Source organism: Pinus tabuliformis, chromosome 8 (assembly GCF_031772625.1).
Source record: "Pinus tabuliformis cultivar Carrire ecotype Pingquan chromosome 8, CPIR1, whole genome shotgun sequence".
Lineage (NCBI taxonomy): Eukaryota > Viridiplantae > Streptophyta > Pinopsida > Pinales > Pinaceae > Pinus > Pinus tabuliformis.
In genome coordinates, this window is record NC_142294.1 from 1,996,587,326 (window position 1) to 1,996,598,725 (window position 11,400).

At 42.3% G+C, this 11,400-nt stretch overlaps 1 pseudogene; it reads left to right on the plus strand.

Moving 5' to 3' along the window:
* The first annotated feature begins 9,894 nt into the window (after positions 1 to 9,894).
* Positions 9,895 to 10,509, plus strand: LOC149244457 (heat shock 70 kDa protein 17 pseudogene; annotated as a pseudogene).
* Positions 10,510 to 11,400: the final 891 nt, after the last annotated feature.

Sequence of the window (11,400 nt, forward strand, 5' to 3'; positions counted from 1 at the left end):
ATTCACATACCATAGCATATGTTCCTAATGCAGAGGTGAAAGATGTTTTGATGCAAACTGATCTAGAGGGAAGAAGAGCTAAGTGCATAGCAGCAATGTTGGAATATGACCTAGAGATTAAACCCACTAAACTGATCAAGGGACAAGGCTTAGCAAAACTAATGGCAAAATCAAATATGCATGCTTTAGACATAAATCTCATAGTAGCAATGTCGAAGGATGAGGATGATGGCTCACTCATTCAAGTTTCAGAAATGTTTCTTCAATCACCATGGTATTCTGATATAGTTTATGTTCTTCAGCATCTTTCGCCACCTCCTGGAATGTCAAGGAGCAAAGGTAGATCACTAAAACTCAAATCAGCTAAATTCTGCATTTTAAACAATGCTCTTTATTGGAAAGATCCGGGAGGGGTTCTTCTTAATTGTTTGGTTGAAGACGAAGCTCAACAGGTGATGCATGATTTTCATAAAGGTGATTGTGGCGGTCATTTGTTTTGGAAAACAACAGCTAACAAAGTGTTGAGAGCAGGATATTATTGGCCGACTTTATTTTCAGATTTGTATAAAACAGTGATGAGCTACCATGAATGCCAAGTTTTTCAAGGAAAAAGGAAGTTGCTTCCTCTTCCTTTGAAACCAGTTGAAGTAAATGCACCCTTCCAACAGTGGGGACTTGATTTCATATGGGAAATCCATCCTATATCATCAACATAGCATCGATGGATCTTGATAGCTACCAATTACAACACCAAGTGGATTGAGGCCATTCCAACAAGGCAGGCCACAGATACAGTAATTATTCAATTTTTAGAATCTAATATCTTGTCTCGTTTTCGCTGCCCTCACAAGATCATGATAGATAATGCAGCGGCATTTAATTCCAAGAAGATGGTGGAGTTCTGCAACAAGTACAATATTACGTTGGGTCATTCCACAGCATACTACTCGTAGGGAAATGGATTGGCCGAGTCATCAAATAAGTCCTTGGTGAATATAATTAAGAAAATGTTGGAGGCAAATAAGAAGAATTGGAATTAAAAGCTTGTGAATGCCTTGTGGGCCGACAGAGTGAGCAGCAAGAAATCCATAGATATGTCAGCTTTTGAGTTGGTTTATGGTACTGATACAGTATTTCCTACGTCACTTGCAATCTCGGTCATGAGATTACTACAGGAAGCTGGCAGTGAAGAGGATGATATTCAACGAAGAATTAATCAAATGATTCACCTTCAGCAAACTAGGGAAGAGGTTTCCCAAAACACTTTCAGACTGGAAGAAAAGATAAAGAAGATCTATGACTGTAAAACCAAAGTTGAAAAGTTTCAGGTGGAGGATGTATTGTGGTGGGAAGCATGGAATGAGGACAAAGGAAAGCATGGTAAGTTCGAAAATCTATGAAAGGACTGTATAAGATCGCAGCATATAGAGGACAAAATGCTTTTCTGCTCAAGGAGATGGATGGTCAGAATTGTTTAGGAGGGCCAGTGAATGGTAGGCTCCTGAAGCACTACTACTTTTGAGATGATTCCCTGAAAATTATGTCACTTTCATTTTATATAACATTTTGATTTTCCTTGCAAGTTTTCCAGTACACTGTCATTTGAGCTTGGGGCTCAAAGTGAAGACTATAAAGTTTAAATGATTAGTGTCAAGTTTGAGTTGGTTTATACTCAACTTTTGAGTCAGTTTGGTTGAGAGTCAGTGTTCAATGGCATTGAGTCATTTTACACTTTTTTTGGTTTTGACCATATTGCCCAATGGATGAGGCACTTGGCATATGGTGTCCTTGACACCTCTAAGGAGTTGCCATCCCCAATAATTTCGATGTTAGTTATAGTCTTCGCAGCCTGTCACTATAGATCAAAATGGGCTCTTATTATGTATGGATTTCAGAGATTTTTTGCACATGATATTCAGTGCAAAACATGTCATAAGCATGTTCATCAGAAGCATCTTGGAAAAATATTTCCAACGATATATCACACTCCCAAAACTGGCTCCTAGATCAGAAGATATCACCGAATGAATGATTGACTCAAACATATCCCTGTGCAGCAGTTCATGTATTTAATGATCCAGAGGAAGCCAGGAGATGCCAGTGTATGGTTTTGTGGCTAGATCGTGATAGAGAAGGAGAGAACATAGCATTTGAGGTCTATTTCCATGCTGTTAATCCTCATCTCAACATATGGCGAGATCATTCTGCTTTGATTGAAAGAGATATCCATGAATCTATGCAGAGGGCACTGTACATTGCTGACAATGATATCGCTGGTGAAAGGTTGATTTATAGCTACTGATCTCATGGTTCTATAGAGGAATTACTTGAATATTTATAGGTATGAAATCTTGGGGAGGTTTAACTATTCAAACATTTATGACTCGAAAATAGTTTGTTCCAACAATATTGGCACTGATGAGGGATCGGATCCTGCCTGATTGAGTTATCAGTTCTGATCGGATCTTGACTTCGCTGAGGAGAGCGTGACCAGACTCCTGCTACGAGCCTCGGCTCCTAGACCTGCCCCCTGCGGGCCCTTATCCCAGTGATCCACCTCGATTCTATATCGGCTCCTCGACCTCAGATCGGATCGGATCCTGCTAGATTGATTCAAACCTAATCAGATCTTGAAAGTTAACCGTCCCTCTAGCTAGGGGGCGGTCTCTGCTGCGCTGCCCTGTGGCAGCCGAATTCAATCCTGATGGAGACCCAGGGCCAAGATCCCCCCGGACCTGCCGATGAGGCATTTAACCAGCTCTTGGCAGGCTTGCCTCCGAAAAAAAGAAATGAAGCCTCCAGATTCGTTAAGAAAATAGATGAGATTCCAGAGATCTCTCTGCCCCCGGAGACTCCCATGCAGGTAGCTCTGTCATTGGCGGATCGGGGACTCATTGGCCAATTCACAGGACTGTGGCCATCCCTGAAAACTACAGAGCAATGGGTTAACAGGAACTGGGCACCCCTGATCAGCCAAAGTGTTACCTCTTACTTTCTAGGGCGAGGGTTTTTCCTATTCGAATTCACCTCCAGAGAAGACAAAGACCTGATCTTTAGAAATGGACCGTATTTCATGGGTCCTCAGGGTCTCTACCTGAATAAATGGACACCGGATTTCGACCCAGCAGTAGAGGTCCCCAAGGCTGTTCCAGTATGGGTTTGTCTCCCAAATTTGCCGGTTCACTGTTGGAACTGGGACTCCTTGAAACACATCGGCAACTCCCTCGGGAAATTCATTGATCGGGCAAGCAACAAGGATCAGTACGATTGTGCCAGGATCTGCGTGGAGGTAGATCTAGAGGAAGGCTTACCAGAAGCAGTCAAAATCAAAGTAGGCAGCTGGTCCCATGTGCAGATCTTGGATTATGAACAGCTGCCTTTAAAATGCAGGAAATGTCATGTGTATGGGCACTTCGCTAGAAACTGCCCGACTAACCCAGAGCCAGAGAAAGGAAACGAAGAGGGATGGAATCAAGTAAGACGAACTAGAGCCAATCACAAGGGACAGAAGCAGGGTGGGCTATCCGGCAAATCTAATGCCCAGAAACCCCCTACAAAAAAGACGCAAGAAAACAAATTTATCCTCCTAAGCCAACCGACAGAAGACACTCCAGAGGTAGAGACCCAAAAGCCAGAATCCTCAAGGAAAAGCTCACCTCCAGCTTCTCCAAAAGAAGCTGAGAACCCCAAAGACACGGACCCAGAAGACGAAGAAGAAGATCAAGAAATAGAGGAGTCAGAAGAAGAAGGCGAAATAGGAGATTCCCAAACCTCGGTAAGAAGATCAGCAAGAGGGCGCAAAACAGATAAAGAGAAAAGAGAGCAGCAGACCTACAAAGACAAGCTACAGGGCAGCCAACCAACGCTGGAAAAGCTCCTCACTTCAAAGCCCAAAATGATGAAAAATCCGCCCCAAGGCTCCGAGGGAGCCCACCAGAAACATAAATAATGAAGGTCATCTCCTGGAACTGTAGAGGCCTGGGGAGCAAAGTCAAGGAAGAAGCCATAAGAAATCTAGCAAGAACAGAAGCCCCAGACATACTTCTCATCCAGGAGACCAAACTGGAAGACAAACTCTTCCTGCAAATTCGCAAAAATTTATGGCCCAGAAGCGAAGCAAGAGCAATCTCAGCCAGGGGTGCTTCAGGAGGGATCGGAATTCTATGGAACCCCAACAAATATGCACTCAGCTATGAAGCAAGCAACACTCACTGGTTGATGCAAAAAATGCAGAATCTCGACACAAAGGAAATCATTACTCTCTTCAATGTATATTCTCCAGTCAACATAAGGGAGAAAAAGGAATGCTGGGAAACGATAAAACACTAGGCAGATCTGATAAGTCTGGAAAATGTAATCATTGCTGGAGACCTCAATCTCACTCTCCACTCATTTGAGAAAAGGGGAGGAAGCATAGTTCGAGATCCGGCAAGCGAATGGGCGGAGGATCTTCTGCAAGATTGGGACATGCTAGACATCAAACCCTCATCAAGTAAGTACTCTTGGTCTAACAAAAGAGTAGGTCCTGGGCATATATCTGCCAGACTTAATAGATTTTTCATCCAAAGTTCCTTCCTACTACTTGGTCTAGAACCTAGAATGCATATTCTTCCTTGCAGCATCTCAGATCATAGGCCGGTAAAGCTAGAGCTGTTTGCCCACTCAGATCTGGGACCCATCCCCTTCCGATTCAGCCCCCTCTGGGTAATGGAGCCCCTCTTCATGCAAACAATCAAAGACTGCTGGAGCCAACCAGTTAAAGGCTCACCTTCCTTCATTTGGGAGGAAAAACTCAGAAGGGTAAAAGGAGTCTTGAAACGCTGGGCAAAAACCCTTTCAAATCCAGCATCAGAAAGGAAAGTCATCAAATCCTCCCTTGCCTCTCATCAAACTTGCATGGAGAGCGCCATAATTACAGAGGAGATGATGGACCAGGAAATTAATCTTCAGTAGCGCTACCTTAAAGCCTGCTTGGCCGAAGAAGAATATTGGAGACTAAAATCGCGGAACCTCCGGCTAAAAGAAGGAGATAGGAATACGAGCTTTTTCCATAAGCAAGCCCAAGCTAGGAAATGCTTCAACACTATTTCTGAGATCAAGGAAGATAATGATACGCACAAGGAATTTGCAGACATCAAAAGGGCAGCCTATTTACATTTCCAAAAGCTTTTTACTGAAGATCAGGAGTCGCTCCAGCACCAAGAGCTGCTAGACATTATCCCGCAAGCAATCTCTCCTCGTATGAACAGGGTTCTAGAGGCCAAAATCACAAAAGAGGAAGTTAAAAAAGCCCTCTTTGACATGGAGCCGGACAAGGCCCCGGGGCCAGATGGCTTCTCAGCCAGATTTCTCCAAGTCTGCTGGCCAATTGTGGAAAAGGACCTTCTTAAAATGGTACAAAAGTCTCAAAATTCTCAGAAAATAGGAGGCAGCACAAATTTTGCTTTCCTAGCTCTCATACCAAAGGAAAAAGGAGCCAACAATTTCAGCAAATTTCGTCTGATCTCGCTTTGCAACATTGGGTACAAATTAATTACCAAGGTCATTGCAAACAGGCTGAAGCCCATCCTGCCAAAAATAATCCCGGAAAACCAAGGAGGTTTCATTCAGGGAAGGCAAATCGTGGACAACTACACTCATTCAAGAGGCAATACATTCAAGCCTCCACCGAAAGGAACAAGGTATGGTGATCAAACTCGACCTAGCAAATTCTTTTGATCGAGTCAATCATAGATTCCTATTGAAAGTCATGTATAAATTTGGTTTTGGGGCAAAATTTATAAAGTGGGTCCAGGCTGCTATTTCAGAGCCTTGGATTGCCCCCCTAGTAAATGGAAGAGCCACATAATTTTTCAAAGCCTCAAGGGGCCTCAGGCAGGGATGCCCTCTCTCCCCCCTACTCTTTGTCATTCAAGCCTCTGTCCTCAGTTTCCTGTTAGATAAAAAAATGCATGATCAAGAAATCAATGGCTTGTGTATAGCTAGAGGTGTCAAAAGTTTAAACCATGCCTTATTTGCTGATGATACCCTACTGTTAGGCAGCGCCACCTTTTCCACCGCCTCCAAGTTCAAAGCTGCCCTGGATGTCTCCATCAAGGCCTCTGGCAGTGCCCTCAACAAGAATAAATGTCACATTTATAGCTGGAATACCCCGCCAAGGGTTCTCTCTGCTATATCTAGGTGTCTGGACTTTGCTGCCTCATCCTCCTGGACCTCTTTTAAATATCTGGGCCTTCCGATCAGCCATAAAAGGCTCACTGTCAAAGACTGGCAACCACAGCTTGAAAATTTCAAAACTAAAATTCAATCCTGGGGCTTCCGCTGGCTCAACGCTACTAGCAAGACTGTTCTAGTGAAATCTGTGCTCTCCAGTCTACCCATATTTCATTTTGCAGGTCTCCTTGCCCCTCTAACCATTTTGAACAAGATGGAGGAGCTCATGCGTAGATTTTTTTGGAAGGGCGGAAAGCAAAATGAAAGGAAAATCCCCCTCATCAGCTGGGAAACAATAGCCAAGCCACTGTGGGAAGGTGGCCTGAACTTCAAAAGCATAGGTCACCAGAACGTGGCCATGGCAACAAAGATCATTTGGAGGATCATTGCGCCCAAACCAGGTTGGGCACAGCTTGCCTTATGGAAGAAGTATTTCAGGGGATCTCGTCTAAGATGTCTAGAAAATGAAACTCACGCTCAGAACTCTCCTCTCATCAAACAGAACTCAGCATTCCACAAAGTTCTCGCTAAAGAAGGCCCCCTAATCAGAGAGAACTCTTATTGGGTCCCCGGAAACGGCAGAAGGATAAACATATGGACTGATCGTATTATGAATAAGGAGCCTCTGGAAATTAGACTGGTCACCAGGGAACTGCGCAGGTGGATGGAATACAACGGGCTGTGCACACTCTGGGATATCTCACGGTGGCAAGACGAGAACTGGGCGGGCTGGAAAAGTGAGACGGTGCCAGATCATCTGCGAATAGATTGGAATGCGCTGACAGAGCACCTTCACGGTTTGGCCCCCACGCAGTTGAGCAGGCAGGATAAAAAGGGATGGGAGACGAACGACAAAGGGTACACAGTCGCCATTAGATATAGAAAATTACTTGAGAAACCTCATGTGCCACCAGATCCAGCACCGTGGCATGGAGTATGGCGCACTCCCTCTTGGCCAAAGACTGATATATTTGCCTGGCAGCTCTGCCATGAACGCATTCTCACACAGGACATACTGCAAAGAAAAGGGATCTACGGTCCCTCTATTTGCCACCTGTGCAAGGCAAATTCTGAGATAGCAGTGCATATAATGCTGGAATGTAAATTTGCCAAGAAAATCTGGAGCTCCTTCGTGTAGAACCTGAGCTACACCTTCTTAATGCCAAACACCATTGTGGAGATGTTCTCAAAATGGACAGCCAGATATCCAGGTCAACCGCCAAGAAACCAGGTAATTAAAATAGTTTGGGGCATTCTACCAAAGATAATTTGCTGGCAAATTTGGCTTGAACAAAATAGAAGATTATTTAGGGGCACAAACCAGAACAGCAAGGTTATAGAGAGCAAAGTTAAAAGCCAAATTAAGGAATGCCTTGCTGACATTAAAGATGATTCAAATCTCAGTCTTCAAGATATCTCCTGGGGTTCAAACATTGGCTTACAATTTCATCCAGCGAACAGAGCTGCCCCACCTCACAAAAACTGGCATATAAGGAAATCAGAAGATGAATTTAAAGATTGGCTCAAAGCGATTTCAAGACATACCCTCTTCTTTAACGGGGCAGCAAAGGGAAACCCGGGCAAAGCTGGTGTAGGAGGAGTCATAGTAAACCCAAAAGGGGAAATAATTCACTCCTTCGCATGGGGGCTTGGACATACAACCAGCGTGCAAGCTGAGGCTCTAGCTCTATACCAAGGCCTCAAGATCCTCCAAGACACAAGTATTGAGACAGCCAATGTAATCGGAGACTCCCAAGTTATAATAGATGCATTGAAAACCAGCACTGCAGTGAAGGATCTTAAACTTTCTAGACTGATAACTAGAATCAAGGGAATTGGAAAATGCTTCCAGAGTTTAGACTACTTTCATGTGCTAAGAGCCCTCAACAAAGAGGTGGAAAAAGAGGCCAATAAGGCCACTCTCCTCTCAGCAGGAATCAAGCAGAAAGACAAAGAAGATTCATGGGATCCCATTCCCTAACCTGCAGGCTCCAATGTTTTATTGCCTTATTTTAAAGAAATTCGTCTGTATCTCCAAGTGGGGGAAAACAATAAAAACCATACACTCTAGATCAAGGAAGAACTTTGTAAGAATAAGATGCAAGCTTACTCACAAAAGTGACCCGCATCAGAATACAGGTGACCTCAATGTAATCAGTTTACTGGCTTTCAGTCCAACAGGAATATAAATATCCCATACCTGTTTTCGTTAATAAAAAAAAAAAAAAAAAAAACAATATTGGCATTGATGCAACTGGCTTTTCGATAAATGGTGACATAGATGTTCATTTAGTCTTTGTTTTCATCCTTACCTACATCTCTTCCAAGCTTCTCAACTCAAAGAATAATTGACATGTCAAACAAATGGAAAGCTCCCCCTTTGCCAGAGGGTCCCATAGATCTCCTCATTGGGGTCCTTTCTGCAAGTAATCACTTTGCAGAGCACATGGCTGTGAGGAAGACATGGATGCAATCTCAATTGATTAGATCATCAAAATTTGGGCCCATTTCTTTGTTGCCTTGAATGCAAGAAAGGAGGTCAATGTGTAGCTAAAGGATGAAGCAGATTTTTATGGTGATATTATTACTGTTCCATTTATGGTCCATTATGAACTTGTAGTGATGAAGACTGTTGCAATTTGTGAATATGGGGTTCCAAATATTTCTACAAAATACGATATGAAATGTGATGGTGATACCTTCGTGAGAGTGGATACTGTATTGAAGAAAATCAAAAGAACTCCCCATGTACATGGCTTGTATATGGGTGAACTTAATCTTTTCCACAAGCCACTCCGTGTAGGCCACTCTGTGTTGGAAAACGGGTTGTAACATATGAGGAATGGCTAGAAGAAGAGTACCCCACTTATGCAAATGAACCAGGATATATCATTTCAAATGACGTAGTGAATTTTGTTGTATCTCAACATGCTAATCACACTTTGAGGCTTTTCAAGATGGAAAATGTTAGCATGGGGATGTGGGTTGAACAGTTGAATGGTTCTTCAGGTGTTCAATACTCTCTTGCCTTCTGTGGTATTTCATTAACATAGGTGGTATCTGCAAGTTTGGCGATGGTTGGTGAGTGTATAACTTTTGATTCATTGCTCAATGATTGCCTGCAAGCAGAAATATGCCACATTGTAGAAACATTTCAAATCCAGATGCCTTGTTTTATTCATTTGTGTTAAAAGTGTAAATTGGTATGAAGTGAGTGTTGGGAGGAATCAGAATTGTGGTCATATGGTTTTGCTACCTTTCATTTCACTTTTTCTCCCTTGGAATATAACATGCTGATATGTCGAATGTTTTAGTCTCAATGGAATGCATTAAATCTACCAAGAAATATTCTAGCTGTCTCCATTATACAGGCACAGTAGCTATGTTCTGGATGAGTGTTTGGTGGTTTTAAAAAAAAGGTGAGCGTTGCGCGTAGGGCCATCCCCAAGGTTACGTCCATCAAGGAGAGACACTCGGCATTGAAAGGCGATAGGGGTTGGACATAAAAATTCCAAATGTCAATTTGAAGAAGGTTCTATCGAAATATAAAAATGCAGCTACCGAGAGATTTATCCAGTTGAGCAACAAATCCTAATCAGTATGATGATAGGCTCAATAGATGAAAGCCAAACTTTGCAGGTCAAAGATGTAAGATGGAAGGCAAATCTTGGTGGGCAAACTATGGAAATGCGTCTTGTTGAGCATTTTGCAGATGAATTTAATAGGCAAGTTGGGAATGGTATAGATGTGTGGAAATCTCCTAAAGCAATGGTGAAGTTGAAGAAACAAATTAAGCACACCAAAGAAATCCTTAGTGCTAATAATGAGGCCCCTCTATCAGTTGAATCAATTTATGAGGATCGTGATTTCAAGAGTACCATAACTCGGCAGAAATTTGAAGAGCTTTGTGGGGATATGTTTGAGGAGGCACTTTTGCCTGTAAAGGAAATTCTTAAGCATTCTGGCTTGAAGGTGGAAGACCTTTATGCTGTAGAGTTGATAGGTGGAACGACTCGCATGCCAAAATTGCAGGCATTGCTCCAAGAATTTCTTGGCAGAAAAGAATTAGATAAGCATCTTGATGCTGATGAAGCTGTAGTGCTCGGATCAGCACTTCATGCTACAAATTTGAGTGATGGAATCAAGCTAACCTGCAAGCTAGGAATGATTGATGGTGCAACACATGGTATCATACTCGAATTGAATAGTCCTGATCTAGATAATGAAGAAAGTAATCAACAAGTACTTATCCCACGGATGAAGATAGCAACATGGCTATTTGGTTTCGTATTTTAGGTATTCAGTATGGTAATGCTTGGTGGGTTAACGTTTTTATGTCATGCTTATGATGAAAGCCGAAGGCCCAGCTCAGTACCCCTGCATCCACAAAACACACAGGTCAAAGCCCAGCAACTAAGTCTAGTGCCAAGCCCATGAAAATGTTAAAAGAAGGCACCGAAAAAATCTTGAATCCAAGTGTCTGATTGATTAAAATGATAGAGGATTCATTCTATGCTGCTAAATATTTGATTCAAGATTACATTGTTAACAAGTGGAGGCCAGTTGTTTGATTAAATGTCTAAGTGAAAGCGTAATTCTTAGTACGCAATTATTATTGCTTGAAGGATTGAAAGACCAAAATGTGTACTGATAGAGATACTATTGCTGAAAACATAGGGGATAATTCAATTTCTGAGGTGTTTCTGATGGAATCTTTGAGTTTATCTCCAGTCAAGCGGTGGTTGATATGGTTGCCAAATTCAATGATCCTCGCGATGCTTGTGCTGAAATTGTTAATGAATTATATCGGTTATGGCTGGAGTATGACATTTGTATTGATGACATTACAGTTATTGTTGTACAAATTAATAGCTCGCAGAATTCTGGGTACAAATGGCAGTCAAAGAACATCCAAAGAGGAACAAGAACAACAGGTTGATCAAACAACTCCAAGATTGGTGCAAGCAGGTGTGAGGTGGCAGTCAAAAGGAAGATTTTGTGGAATATGGTTCCACACTTAAAGGAGCAGATACAGTGATATTAATCCACTTGGAAAACCTTCACTTAATTTGGGTTTTCAAAAAACTCTATTTGCCATAGTTCACGAGAGTTTTATTTAGGATTGTTTAGTTTATAATATTGTTTTATGATAGGATTTTAGGATTTATTTTTTATTTCCTATGTTGA